Below are 17,430 nucleotides of genomic sequence, written 5' to 3'. Positions count from 1 at the left end.
GCAAACCCATCAGTCCGGCTAGCCACCGGAGCTTCAACCACCTACACATACAGGCGGTCTGGTTATTACCTGGGACTATGATCCCCTGTTTGCCGCCGTTTTCGACGACAACCAGAGTCTCAGGGGCTACTATCTACACAGGGCACACCTAAAAATGTGCGGTACTGTCAAAAATGTACATCATTTCACGTACCTCAAAACCCGTCAGTAGATTCATAAAGGCTTCATGCAACCCGCTATCGGCGGACGAAATCCTTTCAATCACCGTACCCATCAACGTACGGTGCTCTTCTGAGATAGTCGCTCGCTCTAGCGGATCCCTCAGTACGTCTGACCGCATACCAGATGGTGCCGTACTCTTTTGGTTGCTCTCTTCAAGAGTCGGATATTGGGGACTTCGGGTGGCCATAGGATTACCTTCTGGCCTTGCCGGATCAGGAGAAACCCTCCGTGAGGACACCTCGGGGTCGCCCGCCTCGTGAGGCGGCAGGGGAGAGGCGTTTCGCTCTCCATCATCTCTGGAAGAAGATCCCCTAAAGATGAGCTCTGCTGAGAAGGGCTAAGATCCGAACTGCAAGATAAATGCTTCGATTATTCTCCTCAGAAGTAAGGTAGGATATCTTCACTATTAAGTACTTTTTGATTACTTACAGCACGATAGAGGGCTGATCCCCGCGCGGACATTGTGCGGCAAGAATACCCTCCGAGGCAGGACCCTCCGGCGGAGATTTCTTCTCCCGTTTGGAAACCTTGGTTTCCGGATCTTCAGAGGTAGTCCTCTTCCTTCCCCAGGGAGAGAGAATGTCAGATTCTTCCCCTTGGTTATCCTCCCTCACGGAGGTGATCATTCCCTCGATTGGAATAGGTAGCGATGGAGGCACGCTTTCGCCCTCTTTATTCCCCGCTTCATCTTCCTTTGAGGGCACCAGACAAGGTGTTGGCTCGAGCATCTTTTCCAGCACCGGATTGTCCAAGCCTTCAGGAAGGGGGCCGAACACCGGATCATCTTCGCCTTTGTTATCCAGTCCTGGTCAAAGAGCGATTCTTCAGAATGATGTCATGATAAATAAAAGGACAGTGTGTTCAGCCATGGGATTACTTACTTGGGCAGCGGGGCGGTTGCAGCTCAGGCCCACGTCCTCGGTAGTGTCCGGACACTCTATTTGGGGTCCAAAGAACGATTTGTACATCTCCTTGTGCGTCATGCCGAGGATATTCTGAATAGTGCATGGTCATTCCGGGTTGAATTCCCACATGCGGAGGGGCCGGCGTTTGCAAGGTTGGACTCGACGAACCAGCATAACTTGCATTACCATAACCAGACTGAAATCTCCCTCGAAGAGATCTCAGATACGGCTCTGCAGTATTGGCATGTCCTTGGCTGGACCCCAGCTCAGCCCCCTGCTAATCCATGACATCAGTTGTGGTGGAGGGCCCGAGCGAAAGGTGGGGGCAGCTACCCACTTGGCACTTTGGGGATCTGTGACGTAAAACCACTCATGTTGCCACAATACGGACACCTCTGGAAAGGAACCCTTTGGCCATGGAGTGTCGGCAATTTTGCTTATTAGAGCACCTCCGCATGCTGTGTACTGCCCCTCGACCATGTTCGGCTTCACATCGAAGGTCTTGAGCCACATGCCGAAGGGAGGGGTAATGCGGAGGAAGGCCTCACAAATGACAATAAATGACGAGATGTGAAGAAGGGAATCCGGGTCTAGGTCGTGAAAATCTAGCCCGTAATAGAACATAAGACCCCTAACAAAGGGATCCAGAGCAAGGCCTAGTCCTCGGAGGAAGTGAGAGACGAACACAACGCTCTCGTTGGGTTCAGGAGTAGGGACGACCTGCCCTCGGGCCGGCAGCCTATGCGAAATTACAGTAGTCAGATATCTGGCCTCCCTCAACTTCCCGATGTCCTCCTCCGTGACGGGGGAAGAAATCCACCGGCCTTGAAGGCTGGATCCGGACATGATTGAAGGTCCGGAGCACCTGACCTGGGCTTTGGGTGTTAGAACTCGAGGCGGGGGAAGGATTCAATTGAGCACGGGAGGGAAAAAAGTAAAAGCCTTGTCCCTTTATAAAGGGGATGAATATCAGGCGTCCTCCTCGTGGTCGTTCGAGACTTACCAAGATCTAGGAGTCATACCAACAGGCACGGTTGGGTTACCCACGTCCGTATTTATGGGAATCCCGTAATAAGGGGACACGATCTCTGCTTCGACAAGACGTGCCAAGGAAACCGCCTCGTGAAACACACCGAGATGGGTTATGAAAAATGATTCGTAAAGACCTGGTTGTGGTGTGATGCCACGCTAGAGGGTATGTCAGCAGATCAGATTTGTGGAAATATTATTCTCTCTACGGTGGTATGTGGAACTTGTTTTGCAGAGCCGGACATGATCCTCGTGTTCAAAATCTTCTATGAAGTATTCGGAGGAGGAACCCGCCTTGCAATGCCGAAGACAATCTGCGTGTCGGACTCATCGTCATTGAAGCCTGGTTCAGGGGCTACTGAGGGAGTCCTGGATTAGGGGGTATCCGGACAGCTGGACTATATCCTTTGGCCGGACTGTTGGACTATGAAGATACAAGATTGAAGACTTTGTCCCGTGTTCGGATGGTACTCTCCTTGGTGTGGGCAAGCTTGGCAATACGAGTATGTAGATCACCTTCCTTGTAACCGACTCTGTGTAACCCTAGCCCCCTCCGGTGTCTATATAAATCAGAAGGTTTTAATCCGTAGGACAACATACAATCATACCATAGGCTAGCTTCTAGGGTTTATCCTCTCTGATCTCGTGGTAGATCAACTCTTGTACTACTCATATTATCAAGAATAAATCAAGCAGGACGTAGGGTTTTACCTCCATCAAGAGGGCCCGGACCTGGGTAAAACATTGTGTCCCCTGCCTCCTATTACCATCCACCTTAGACGCACAGTTCGGGACCCCCTACCCGAGATCCGCCGGTTTTGACACCAACAGGACCCATCCAATAAGTCTAGGTTTAGCATCTTTCTTTTCCATAAGATATTTAATAGCAGCATGATTAGTGTGAACAATTACTTTGGAATCAACAATATAAGGTCTGAACTTATCATATGCAAATACAACAGCTAAAAATTCTTTTTTCAGTGGTAGCATAATTTCTCTAGGCACTGTCTAGAGTTTTACTAGCATACAGAATAACATTTAATTTCTTATCAGCTCTTTGTCCTAGAACAGCACCAACAGCATAATCACTTGCATCACACATAATTTCAAAGGCTAAATTCCAATCAGGTGGCTAAACAGTAGGTGCAGAAATCAAGGCTTTCTTAAGTATTTCAAATGCTTCTACACAATCATCATCAAAAACAAAAGGAACATCTTTTTGCAAGAGATTAGTGAGAGGCCTAGAAATTTTAGACCAGACTTTAATAAACCTCCTATAGAAACCAGCATGGCCAAGGAAACTTCTTATACCTTTGATATCTTTAGGACACGGCATCTTTGCAATTGCATCTACTTTAGCTTTATCAACTTCAATACCTCTTTCAGAAATTTTATGCCCCAGGACAATACCTTCATTAACCATAAAGTGACACTTTTCCCAATTCAAGACAAGATTAGTTTCTTCACATCTCTCCAAAACTCGATCAAGGTTGCTTAGGCAATCATCAAAATAAGTTATGTAAACGAAGAAATCATCCATGAAAACCTCAACAATATTTTCACAAAATTCGGAGAATATAGCAGTCATGCATCTTTGAAAGGTAGCAGGTACATTGTATAAACCAAAAGGCATATGTCTATAAGCAAAGGTACCGAAGGGGAAAGTAAAAGTGGTTTTCTCTTGATCATCTTTTGGCACAGGTATTTGAGAGAAACCAGAGTAACCATCTAGAAAGCAGAAATGTGTATGCTTGGATAATCTTTCTAGCATTTGATCAATAAAAGGTAGAGGGTAATGATCTTTTCTAGTAGCTTTATTTAATTTGCGGAAATCAATTGCCATTCTATAACCTATAACAATTCTTTATGGAATAAATTCATTCTTATCATTAGGAAAAACAGAATACTTGCCTTCTTAGGGACACAATGAACAAGACTTACCCATTGACTATGAGCAATAGGATAAATTATACCTGCCTCCAGAATCTTTAGTATTTCATTTCTTACCACTTCTTTCATCTTAGGATTTAACCGTCGTTGATGATCAACAACTGGTTTAGCATCTTTCTCCAATTTAATTTTGTGCTGACATAGAGTGGGACTAATACCCTTAAGATCATCAAGAGTATATCCAATAGTGGCACGGTGCTTCTTCGGAGTTTTCAACAATTTCTTTTCTTCATGCTCTGGAAGGTTAGCACTAATAATAACAGGATATATCTTCTTTTCATCAAGATAGGCATATTTCAGAGTATCGGGTAATTATTTAAGCTCACACACGGGATCACCCTTTGGTGGAGGAGGATCTCTGAGGATTTCAACAGGCAAATTGTGTTTCAAAATAGGCCCTTGATTAAAGAATACTTCATCGATTTCCCTTCTTTCATTCATAAACATATCATTTTCATGTTATAACAAATATTGTTCTAAAGGATCAGTAGGAGGCACGGCAACAGAAGCAAGACCAATAATTACATCCTTACTAGGCAATTCTTTATCATGGGGTTGTCTACGAAATTTAGAGAAATTAGAATCATGAGACATATCCCCTAACCCAACAGTAACAATGTCTTTCTCGCAATCTATCTTAGCATTAACATTATTCAAGAAAGGTCTACCAAATATAATGGGACAAAAATTATCTTGTGGGGAAGCAAGAACAAGAAAATTAGTAGGGTATTTAATTTTCCCACACAAGACTTCAACATCTCTAACAGTCCCAATGGGTGATATAGTATCTCTATTAGCAAGCTTAATAGTAACATCAATATTTCTATCTCAGCAGGTGCAATATCATTCATAATTTCTTTATATAAGGTATAAGGAATTTCACTCACACTAGCACCCACATCACATAAGCCATGAATCCCATGATAACAATGATCTCCAATTTTAACAGACACAACAGGCATGCCAACAACAGGTCTATGTTTATCTTTCATATCGGGTTTAGCAATTCTAGCAGCTTCATCATAGAAATAAATAGCATGCCCATCAATATTATCAACCAAGGGATCTTTAACCATAGCAATACTAGGTTCAGCTTTAATTTGCTCAGGGGCTGTAGGTGTTCTAGTATAACTCTTACAAACCACGGTTGAAGCTTTAGCATGATCCTTTATTCTAACATGAAAAGGTGGTTTCTCAATATAAGAAGTAGGAACAATAGGATCAACATTGTAAGTAATAGTTTCTTCTTCAACTTTAATAGGTTCTACTACTTTAACCTAAATGGGAGGATGATATTTAAACCACTTGTCCTTAGGGAGATCAACATGAGTAGCAAAAGATTCACAAAAAGAAGCTACTATCTCATAGTCAAGTCCATATATAGTGCTAAAATCACGAAAAGCATTGGTATCCATAAAAGATTTAACACAATCAAACTTAAGGTTTATACCTGACTCTTTACCTTCATCGAGTTCCCAATCTTCAGAGTTGTGTTTAATTATTTCCAATAAATCCCATTTGAATTCAATGTCCCTCTTCATATAGGAACCAATACAAGAAGTATCGAGCATGGATCGATCATTATGAGAAAGCCGAGCATAAAAATTTTGAATAATAATTTCTCTTGAGAGCTCATGATTGGGGCATGAATATAACATTGACTTAAGCCTCCCCAAAGTTTGATCGATACTTTCTCCTTCATGAGGCCAAAAATTATTTATATAATTCCGATCACGATGAACCAGATGCATAGGATAAAACTTCTGTTGAAATTCCAATTTCAATCGGTTGTAGTTCCATGATCCAATATCATCCAATAGCCTATACCATGTCAATGCCTTTCCCTTCAAAGATAAATGGAAGACCTTCTTCTTGACAACATCCTTGGGCATACCTGCAAGCTTAAATAATCCACAAACTTCATCCACATAGATTAGGTGCATATCAGGATGTAATGTTCCATCTCCTGCATAAGGATTAGCTAGCAGTTTCTCTATCATACCCTAAGGAATTTCATAATAAATATTTTCAGTAGGTGCAGTAGGTTGAGGAGAAACTCTTTGCTCTTTCGGTCGAGGTGAAGATACCCCGAACAAGCCCCTCAAAGGACTATTTTCCATAGTAACAAGTGACAGTAAATTTCAGCACACTATATAAAATGTTTCCTTACCAAAGGCTCTTCACTCCCCAGCAACAGCGCCAGAAAAGAGTCAAGAGGACCCACAAGTATAGGGGATCTATCGTAGTCCTTTAGATAAGTAAGAGTGTCAAACCCAACGAGGAGCGGAAGGAAATGACAAGTGGTTTTTGTCGGTGTCAAAACCGGCGGATCTCGGGTAGGGGGTCCCGAACTATGCGTATAAGTTTGATGGTAACATGAGACAGGGGACATGATGTTTACCCAGGTTCAGGCCCTCTCTATGGAGGTAATACCCTACTTCCTGCTTGAATGATCTTGATGAATATGAGTATTACAAGAGTTGATCTACCACGAGATCGTAATGGCTAAACCCTAGGAGTCTAACCTGTATGACTACGGTACTGAGTATATCCTTTCTGGACTACACCCTTTGGTTTATATAGACACTGGGGGATCTAGCGTTACACAGAGTCAGTTACATAAGACAGAATCTTCATAGTTGTTCGCCAAGCTTGCGTTCCACGCCAAGAAGAGTCCCATCCGGACACGGGTACAGTCTTCGGTTTTCATATCTTCACAGCCCATCAGTCTGACCCATAGATAACAGGTCGGACGCCCGAGGACCCCTTAGTCCAGGACTCCCTCAGTAGCCCCTGAACGTAGCTTCAATGACAAGGTATCCGGCGCGTAGTGCTGTATTCGGCATTGCAAGGCGGGTCCCTCCTTCCAAACTCTCAAATAGTCTCGAGACGAATTAATCGTGTCCGGACCTGTAACACACACCGCACACAACCGCAGAGAGAATATAATAACACACGAGTCCAATCTGCTGATAACTTTAGTAATGTGATGTCACGCCTGTCCGGTCATAATTTCGAACCGTTTTTTGCCCCCACGTTTCGAGACGCGGTTTTCATTGGCACGTCTTGTCAAAGCAGAGATCGTGTCCCCTTATTGCGGGATTTTCATCAATACGAGCGAGGGTAACCCAACCGTCCTGCGAGAAAGATTCCTTAGGAATAGGCAAGTTCTTAGGCTTAGGAGGAGACGTTCAATGCCGGAGGTGTTTATAAAGGAACCAAGGGCTGTCTTTTTATGCCAAACCTCTCCTAAGCCTCCCCAACCCCGAGTTCCAGCACCCAAGGTTCGACTCCATTGCTTTCAGCCTTCCCATCATGTCTGGATCCAGCTCCCAAGTCCGATGGGTGGCTTCCTCCGTTACAAAGGAGGATATCACAAAGCTTTGGGCGGCCAGATATCTGACCGCGGAGATCCACCACCGGCTTCCTGCTCAAGGAAAAGTTATTCCAACCCCCAGATCCGGCGAGAGGGTGGTATTCATCTCCCACTTCCTCCGGGGGTTAGGGTTTGCTCTTCACCCCTTTGTTCGAGGGCTAATGTTTTATTACGGACTAGATTTTCACGATCTTGCCCCGGACTCTATCCTCCATGTCTCGGCGTTTATCATTACACGCGAGGCCTTCCTTCGAATCCCCCCCACACTTCGGCTTATGGCTCAAGACCTTTAGTGCGAAGCCGAAGGTAGTCGACGGGGAACAGGCGGAGTGCGGCAGTGCTACAATCAGCCAACTCGCCAACACTTCGTGGCCAAAAGGTTCTTTTACCGAGGCTTCCAATTACTGGCAGCGGGAGTGGCTTTATATTACAGAGCCCCGCAGTGCTAAATGGGTAGCTGCCCCCACCTTCCGTCCCGGCCCACCGTTACAACTCGCGTGATGGGTCAACAAGGGGCTAGACTGGGGATTAGTGGATGAAGTGCGGACCTTAAAAAGCTGCATCTGAACCCTCCTCGAGAGAGATATCGATCTCGTCAGTGTGATCCAAGTGATGTTAGTTCGCCGAATCCTACCCTGCCAGCGCAGGCCTCGCCGCATGTGGGAGTTTAATCCAGAAGGACCACAAACCCTCCAACACTTCTTCAGCGCCACACATGAAGGGATGTGGAAGTTATTTTTCGGGAAGCGTAAACATTCGCCGAATACTGCTGAGGACGCTGGCCTTAACTGTAATCGTCTGGATACCCCGGTAAGCACTTGGCTTTCGAATACTTTGTGGTCATGCATACAGTAATATGGTACCGAGCAAGCTATCTTTTTCCAGGGCTGGATAAAGAAGGCGGAACTGATTGTGTGTTCAGCCCCTCTGCCCGAGGGTCCAGCGAATCCTGTTCTAACAAGGATGCTGGCACCAGCACCATACCAGATGCTGGAGAAGGAGGATGAGTCGGAGGGCAAGAGGACCAAGGATGGCCTCTATTCCCAGGGAACCTCGAACTTTGTGTCCGGAGGAATAAAAATCCCCTCATCCGAAGACAAAAGTGAAGGTGGGGCCACTATCTCCTTCCCTCCCAGGAAGAAGAGGGCCGCCTCCGAAGAATGGGAGAAGCAGGCTCCTAAGCGAGGCAAGATGCCTCTGGGGGGCGGCCCGAGCCTGGAGGACGTCGAAGCGCAGTCTCATGACGAGGACAAGCCTCCAGCCAAATCGTAAGTGAATAAGGCTATTTTAAACCTATCTCGTTCTTTTCTTATGATGCCTGGAATATATATTTTTTTGCAGCTCAGCGCGCAGTCCCCTTCAACACTCCTCTTCCCCGAGAGACCTTTTCCCGGAGATGATGGAAAGCGAGACTCCCCCACCGGCTTCTCCGTCCAATAGGGCAGACGACATCGAGGTGTCGTCGCGGAGGGTCCCCCTCGACCAACAAGTGGCGCAAGGGATGGCGAAGAGGCTACACGAAGGTGATACTTCGGCGGCCCAGGGTCCAAGGAACAACAATGAAGACCCCGAACAATCCGGAATGCGGCCGGATACAAATAAACGGATCCCTTCAAAGGGTGACAATACTCCCGCGGCTGCCTCCGGAGACCCAGAGGCATCGGATATCTTGACGAACATGCTGCAGCAGGCGTCCTTTTCAGAGGAACATCGTACCTTGATGGGTACGGTGGTTAAAAAGGTCCTATCCGCAAAGAGCGGATTGAATGAGGCCTTTGCGAGTCTGCTGAGAGACTTCGAGGTTTGTACTGTAGTATGTGCAATTATGTTTTATTCACAAAATACACCTGTGTGTAGACAGTAGCCCTTGAGACTCAGGTTGGCTTCCCATAGGAAGCGAATGGAGGATCAAAAGAAATATCTGAGGACTAATCTGATTAACTTTGAACACATGATGCTTCCCCCCTGGCTACTTCCCAGACTGCGGATATTGCCAAGCTGCAACGGAAGCTTGATGTAGCCGGGGATGACATTATGTTGATCAATATGCGTCTTGACGAGTCGCAAGGTATGTATTCGGAGCAGTCCCTGCACATACATTTTTGTGATATAAGCATGACGCTAAAAGTTGTGCCTGGCTGCAGATGGTGCTGCCACCGTTGAAATTCTTCGGGCGAAGCTAGCCCGGGCCAAGGAGCAGGCCTGGTGTAGTAATGCGACTGCCGAGAAGGCATCTGCTGAGTTAAAAGCCGAACAAGCTGCTCGGCGTCAAGACGAGGAGAAGATATCCACGATGGCGCTCGAGCTAAAAAGTGCCGCTAGCCGGTGTGAACTCCTTGAGAAGGAGAATGAAGCAAAAACGGCTAAAATTGACAAGGCCCTACGAGAGGCAAGAGAAGCGCGGTCTGAATCTAGAGCAGCCCGTGCGGAGATCCGGCAAGCTGGGGAGATTGCGACTAGTAAGCCATTTTTTGCTATAGGCTAAGTTCGGCGATTCGAACTGTGCTTAGCTTAACCAATTGTGGAGTTCTCCGGATGAGTTTTTAGACTTGACAAAGAGTTCTTCCGATGCGGCGCAGTATTATCAGGCGCGAGACGGGTACACAACGGAGAAGCTTTTCTGGTCACAATTCGGGGCCTCGAAGCGCCCCCTGTTGCTGAATGAGCAGATGTCCTAGTGGGCCGAGCTTCATAGGATATCCGATGCTGCCATGAAGAATGTCATAATCCAGTTTTGGCCAACTGAGCCTGTTTCGAACAGTTACTTTGGCTTGGTGCAGCGGCTTGTTGAAGCAGTGCCGCGTATCAACGCTGTGAAGCGATCGGTGTGCATCGAGGGTGCACGGATGGCTTTTGCCCGAGTCAAGACGTTCTGGGGAATATGAAGTACATCGATGTTGCGGTGAAGAGTCCACCCAAGGGCAAGGACCGCCACAAACCGGAGCATTATTTTGAAGATGTCCTTGTAGCCGCCCGCTTGATAGAGGGTCAATGCTCGAAATACATAATGTTCGAGTGAAGTGTATGAGAATTGTACGAGATAATTTTATAGTAAATCTATTTGTATATTTTGCTCGAAAGCTTGTGTTCCTCCTGTGCGGCCATTTTAATATAATATGAAAGTTTTCCAGTCGTCGGCTTCAGCCCCTTGTAGGAAGTACAGGGGTGTTCGAAAAAGCATCTGATCACTCTTGACCCCAACGTCTTGGTCCGTAAAGGTGGTGTCAATGCGGCGAACCAGGCAACCAGACTATAGGGCGTTAACACTTTCACTTAGCCATAGGAGTTTTACGGTGGGTCTACGACATAGCCCCTAGTATGTATGCGGCTTACTCATACGATGCGTTTACATAATTGACCGGAAAAGAGGTCCTTCGTGTGACACGAAGGAATCGCTAGAGATTCCGATAAGTCATCGAGTGGTTGACCAGCTCTCGCCGCATCATGACAGTTAGTTTTTGGCTTTCTCTACTAAGGTGCGTCACCGGGTGAATTGGTAGCACAATCGCAGTAGTTCTCCCTTTACTACCCTAGCCGACAGAGCGGAACATAGGATAGCAAGCACAGGAGCCGGGCAACCCAACTATTGACCAAAGACATGATTCGGAGCTGATGCATATAAGGCCAAACTCGCGACGCCGAAGTACGATGTAAAAGTTGTTCGGACTTTGTTGGCAACTCATTTGTTCTCGTATCGAGCCCCTGGCCAGTTAAGCCGGGGTATATCTATGAAACAACCATAGGAGGCGTATTCATTTTGCGAAAAGACGCGAGTGATTAATTCGGGTATTTGAACTGGGACCTGAGTGATATGCCAATGGTTACTTGATATACATAAAGGCCATGACCCCGGCAATTTGATATGCCCTGGGTCGAAGGCAGAGGAAAAAGGCATGTTACAGGCTCGAAAAGAGAGTGCGGTCTACAAAAAGTTATTTTGGACCTCCTGTCGCACGTCTGCGCCGCCTGTCCTCAGCGAGGGGAATCCTTGAAGGGAGTAGCCCCGTAGGTGAGTGTACGGGTCCGAACTCCTATCGGGTCGGTCGTAGGTGTTTCCCCTTTGCGCCACCTGCTTTTAAGAGATAGTGAAACAAAAGAAAATAGGAAAGCGGTTAAAGAATGTTATCGGAGTGCCTGTTGGCTTGTCTGTATTGTGCTTCTGTCAATGCCCATGGTATCTTGAGTGCGTAATTATGTATGCGCGGTATAGTTTTAACGGGTATACGAGATGGGCAGCGGAAGCCGAACTGCTACTTCTGTTCCGAATTTGATCGATCTTCAGGGGGAAATTACTTCCGCCCTCCGGCATTTAGCTAGTGAGCCGCTCTCTTGTCCCTATTGCCTGGTAGCCCATTTCCATTATGTCCGGCGTTGAGCCTGCCGGCCTGCTTGAGGACCCAACAGCTTCTGTTGGTGTGATTAGCTGGTTTATTGGGGTGGCCATGAATCTGGCAGGGCCGGTCCAATATCATGTCTAGTTTGGATGGTCCGTCTCTATTTGCCTTGAATGGCTTTTGCCATTGACCGGGCTTGGGATTGCTAAATCCGGCATTTACTGTTGTGTCACGTGATCTTTTATTATCATTGCGACTGTTGTGTATGCTTCGTCGTGGCTTGCCATTGCCGTCTCGGATTTCGGAAGTGCTCGAGTCTCTGGCGCTGTTGCTTCTATGAGTGAGCCAACTGTCTTCTCCCACACAAAAGCGGCTCATTAGAGCGGTAAGGGCTGTCATGGATCTAGGTCCTTCTTGACCGAGGTGGCGTGCAAGCCATTCATCTCGGATGCTATGTTCAAAGGCCGCAAGGGCCTCCGCGTCTGGACAGTCAACGATTTGGTTCTTTTTAACTAGGAACCTGGTCCAAAGCTTCCTGGATGACTCTCCGGGCTGCTGGACAATGTTACTTAAGTCATCGGCGTCCAGTGGCCGGACATATGTTCCTTGGAAGTTGTTGCGAAAGGCGTCCTCCAAATCCTCCCAGCTGCCGATAGAATTTTCTGGCAGACTGTTTAACTAGTACCGAGCTGGTCCTTTGAGTTTTAGTGGTAGGTATTTGATGGCATGAAGGTCGTCTCCGCGGGCCATGTGGATATGGAGGAGGAAGTCCTCGATCCATACAGTGGGATCTGTTGTTCCATCGTATGATTCGATATTCATGGGTTTGAACCCGTCTGGGAATTCATGCTCCATTACTTCATTTGTGAAGCAAAGAGGGCGTGCGGCGCCTCTATGTTGGGCCACGCTGTGGCGTATCTCCGACAGAGTCCCTTTGCGGTTTTTAGTCCGGGTGTGGCTAGGTTTGTCACGTCCGAATAGGTGGTCATCGTCATGTGTCGAGGTATGTCCTTGCAATTTGTAGATCGCTCTTGAGTGTCCTGCTTTTCTACCCAAGTCTTGTTGACGGTCGTATGTATAACCCCGAGATGTTTTGTTCTTGCTTTTACTGCGAGGTGGGGCGGTCTGGTGTTCGGCTTGAGTTGCCACTTTACCTGGGCCCAGTTGTGGTCGACCTGCCGCATTGTGCGATGATGGTACAGCGCCTTATCGTTGCCCTATGCTTCTGGTAGCTTTTGGCTGGTCCACTAAGGCCGTATTCTTCGGTGGCTAGGACTTCGGTCCATCTATCATTGAGCAGATCTTGGTCAGCTTGAAGCTGTTGCTGCTTCTTTTTTAGGCTCCTTGCAGTGGCTATTAGTTGGTGCTTAAAGCGCTCCTGCTCACGAGGTTCCTCAGGCATGATGAAATCCTCAGTGCCGAGGCCCACCTCATCCTCAGAGAGCGGAAGGTAATTGTCGTCCTCCGAATCTTCGTGTGTGTGGCCTGTTTAGCAGGGCTAACCTGCCCATCTTCCCGTTCATCTTGTTCATTAGTTGTATCAACAGGGTCTTCGTTGTCATCGGCATCATTGTCCATGCCGTTGATATTCTCGGAGTCGTAATAAAGTGTATCGGTCGAATCCTCGACTATGGCTATGAAGTGGGTGGTGGGTGGGGAGCACAATTCTCCACCGTTAACCCCTGGTTCGAGCCGGATATAGTTCGGCTGTGAGTCCTCCGCCGAGGACAGGTTTTTTAAGGTATTTAACACATCGCCCAAAAGCAAGTGTTGGAAGATGTCTGCGGTGCTGAATTCAAAGATCGATAAATGATCAAGCTCGGCGTCCGCTGGCTCACATGGTTTGGAACTTACGACCGGAGACGAGTCCGGAGTTCTGATGACAAAGACGTCGTGAGAGGTTAAGTCTATGTGCGGCTCCGACACCGAGGAATCTGCGGCCTCCGTGATGGGGTTGATTCTCCCGTCCTTGGATGGCGTCGCTTACTCCGGATCTAGGGCCGGAGCGTTTACAGGAGCGATCTCCTGGATGCGGCCTGATGACAGATTTAGGTCTTAATCATCGGGGTGACCGGGAGCGGCTACCGCGGTCTCGAATCCGATGAAGATCAAGTCTCCACGGATGTCCATGGCGTAGTTCAAGCTCCCAAATCTGACATGATGGTCAGGGGCGTAGCTTCGATCTGCTCCAGATGGCCAAACGAGTTGGCCCGCAGTGCGGAGCCGCCGAACACGAAGATCTGTCCGGGGAGGAAAGTTTCTCCACAGACAGCGCTATTATTGACCATTGAAGAGGCCATCAAACCTTTCAGCGACAGCACAGAGGAACTCTCGATGAAAGCACCAATGTCGGTGTCAAAACCGGCGGATCTCGGGTAGGGGTCCTGAACTGTGCGTCTAAGGTTGATGGTAACAGGAGACATGGGACATGATGTTTACCCAGGTTCGGGCCCTCTCTATGGAGGTAATACCCTACTTCCTGCTTGATTGATCTTGATGAATATGAGTATTACAAGAGTTGATCTACCACGAGATCGCAATGGCTAAACCCTAGAAGTCTAGCCTGTATGACTACGGTATTGAGTATATCCTTTCTGGACTACACCCTCTGGTTTACATAGACACCGGGGGGGGTCTAAGGTTACACAAAGTTGGTTACATAAGACGGAATCTTCATAGTTTTTCTCCAAGATTGCCTTCCACGCCAAGGAGAGTCCCATCCGGACACGGGTACAGTCTTCGGTTTACATATCTTCACAGCCCATCAGTCCGGCCCATAGATAACAGGTCGGACGCCCGAGGACCCCTTAGTCTAGGACTCCCTCAGTTTTCACCAAGGTATTTTCTGCAAGCACTGAAATTATCGGTAACAGATAGTTTTGTGATAAGATAAATCGTAACGGGTAACAAGTAACAAAAGTAAACATGGTGCAGCAAGGTGGACCGATCCTTTTTGTAGCAAAGGACAATCCTGAACGAACTCTTATATAAATCAAAGCGCTTCCGAGGACATATGGGAATTGTTGTCAAGTTAGTTTTCATCATGCTCATATGATTCACGTTCGTTACTTTGATAAGTTGATATGTGGGTGGACCGGTGCTTGGGTGCTGCCCTTCCTTGGACAAGCCTCCCACTTATGATTAACCCCTCTTGCAAGCATCCGCAACTATGAAAGAAGAATTAAGGTAAACCTAACCATAGCATGAAACATATGGATCCAAATCAGCCCCTTACGAAGCAATGCATAAACTAGGGTTTAAGCTTCTGTCACTCTAGCAACCCATCATCTACTTATTACTTCCCAATGCCTTCCCCTAAGCCCAAATAATGGTGAAGTGTCATGTAGTCGACGTTCACATAACACCACTAGAGGAGAGACACCATACATCTCATCAAAATATCGAACGAATACCAAATACACATGATTACTTATAACAAGACTTCTCCCATGTCCTCAGGAACAAACGTAACTACTCATAAAACATATTCATGATCAAGACCAGAGGAGTATTAATTATCATTAAGGATCTGAAAATATAATCTTCCACCTGATAAACCAACTAGCATCAACTACAAGGAGTAATCAACACTACTAGCAACCCACAGGTACCAATCTGAGGTTTTGGGATCAAGATCGAATACAAGAGATGAACTAGAGTTTGAGAGGAGATGGTGCTGATGAAGATGTTGATGGAGATTGACCCCCTCGCGATGAGGGGATCGTTGGTGATGACGATGGCTTCGATTTCCCCCTCATAGAACATCTCCGCCGGAGCCCTAGATTGGTTCTGCTCAGGTTCCGCCTCGAGACGGCGGCGCTTCGTCCCGAAAGCTTCCTTATGATTTTTTTTCAGGTCAAAACACACCATGTAGCAGAGGATGGGCGTCAGAGGCCTGCCAGGGGCCCCCACAAGGACGGGGGGCGCGCCCTCCACCCTTGTGGCTGGCTGGTGGCCCCCTCTGGTATTTTCTTCGCCCAATATTTTTTATATATTCCAAAAACATGCTTTGTGAAGTTTTAGGACTTTTGGAGTTGTGCAGAATAGGTCTCTAATATTTGCTCCTTTTCCAGTCCAGAATTCCAGCTGTCGGCATTCTCCCTCTTCATGTAAACCTTATAAAATAAGAGAGAAAAGGCATAATGATTGTGATATAATTTGTAATAACAGCTCATAATGCAATAAATATTGATATAAAAGCATGATGCAAAATGGACGTATCACTTGGTATGTCTACCACCAACACACCCCTACAAGTTTCTCTCCCCGTGATGCCCTCATCCGCATTTACAACCCCATGAGTGAGCGAGCAACTACCACTAAGTATTGTCCATCGTCTACCCATCACCTCCATGGATGGAGGTACCATGACCATGTTTGGAATCATTGCATGTAAAACAAAAAAATTCTATGCGCACACAATGATCTATCCATGGAGATGCATAGCAACGAGGGGGAGAGTATGTCTACGTACCCTCGTAGACCGTAAGCGAAAGCATTTCACAATGCGGTTGATGTAGTCGAACTTCTTCGTGCTTCAACCGATCAAGTACCGAATGCACGGCACCTCGATTTTCTGCACACGTTCAGCTTGGTGACGTCCCTCGCCTTCTTGATCCAGCAAGACGTCGATGTAGTAGATGGGTTCTGTCAGCACAACGGCGTGGTGACGGTGTTGGTGAAGTGATCTCGCAGGGCTTCGCCTAAGCACTATGAAAATATGACTGAGGTTGTAAACGGTGGAGGGGGCGCCGCACATGGCTAACAATTGATCTGGTGTGTGCTAGGCGCCCCCCTCCGACATATATATAGGTGGGAGGGAGGGAGGAGCAGCCATAGGAGGTGCTCAAGTAAGGAGGAATCCTACTTGGAGTCCCTCCCAAGGCGCGCCCGCCTGCCATATATAACCGAGGGGGAAGGAAAGAGGGGGGAGAGGGAGGGAAGTGGGAATCCTAATCCATACTTTCCTTTCCCTTCCCTCTCTCATTCTCCTCCTAGGCCGGCCCATATGGGGGGCGCACCAACACCTTGTGGCTGGCGCGTTTCCCCTCTTGGCCCATAAGGCCCATATCTTTTGCCGGGGGTGCCCGGAACACCTTCCGGTGACCCGATAAGTACATGTACCCCCCGAAACACTTCCGGTGTCCGAATACCATCGTCCTATATATCAATCTTTACCTCTTGACCATTTCAAGACTCCTTTTCATGTCCGTGATCTCATCTGGGACCCCGAACAACATTCACTCACCAAATCACATAACTCATATAATATTATATCGTCATTGAATGTTAAGTGTGCGGACCCTATGGGTTCAAGAACTATGTAGACATGACCAAGACACCTCTCCGGTCAGTAACCAATAGAGGAACCTGGATGCCCGTATTGGCTCCTACATATTCTGCAAAGATCTTTATCGGTCGAACCATTATGACAACATACGTAATTCCATTGTCCATCGGTATGTTACTTGCCCGAGATTCGATCATTGGTATCTTCATACCTAGTTCAATCTCGTTACCGTCAAGTCTCTTTACTCGTTTAATAATACATCACCTCGTGACTAACTCCTTAGTCATTTTCTTGCAAGCTTATGATGTGTGTATTACCAAGAGG

Source organism: Triticum aestivum, chromosome 7A (genome assembly GCF_018294505.1).
Source record: "Triticum aestivum cultivar Chinese Spring chromosome 7A, IWGSC CS RefSeq v2.1, whole genome shotgun sequence".
Lineage (NCBI taxonomy): Eukaryota > Viridiplantae > Streptophyta > Magnoliopsida > Poales > Poaceae > Triticum > Triticum aestivum.
The sequence above is the reverse complement of the archived record's forward strand: the minus strand, read 5'-3'. Positions refer to the sequence as shown.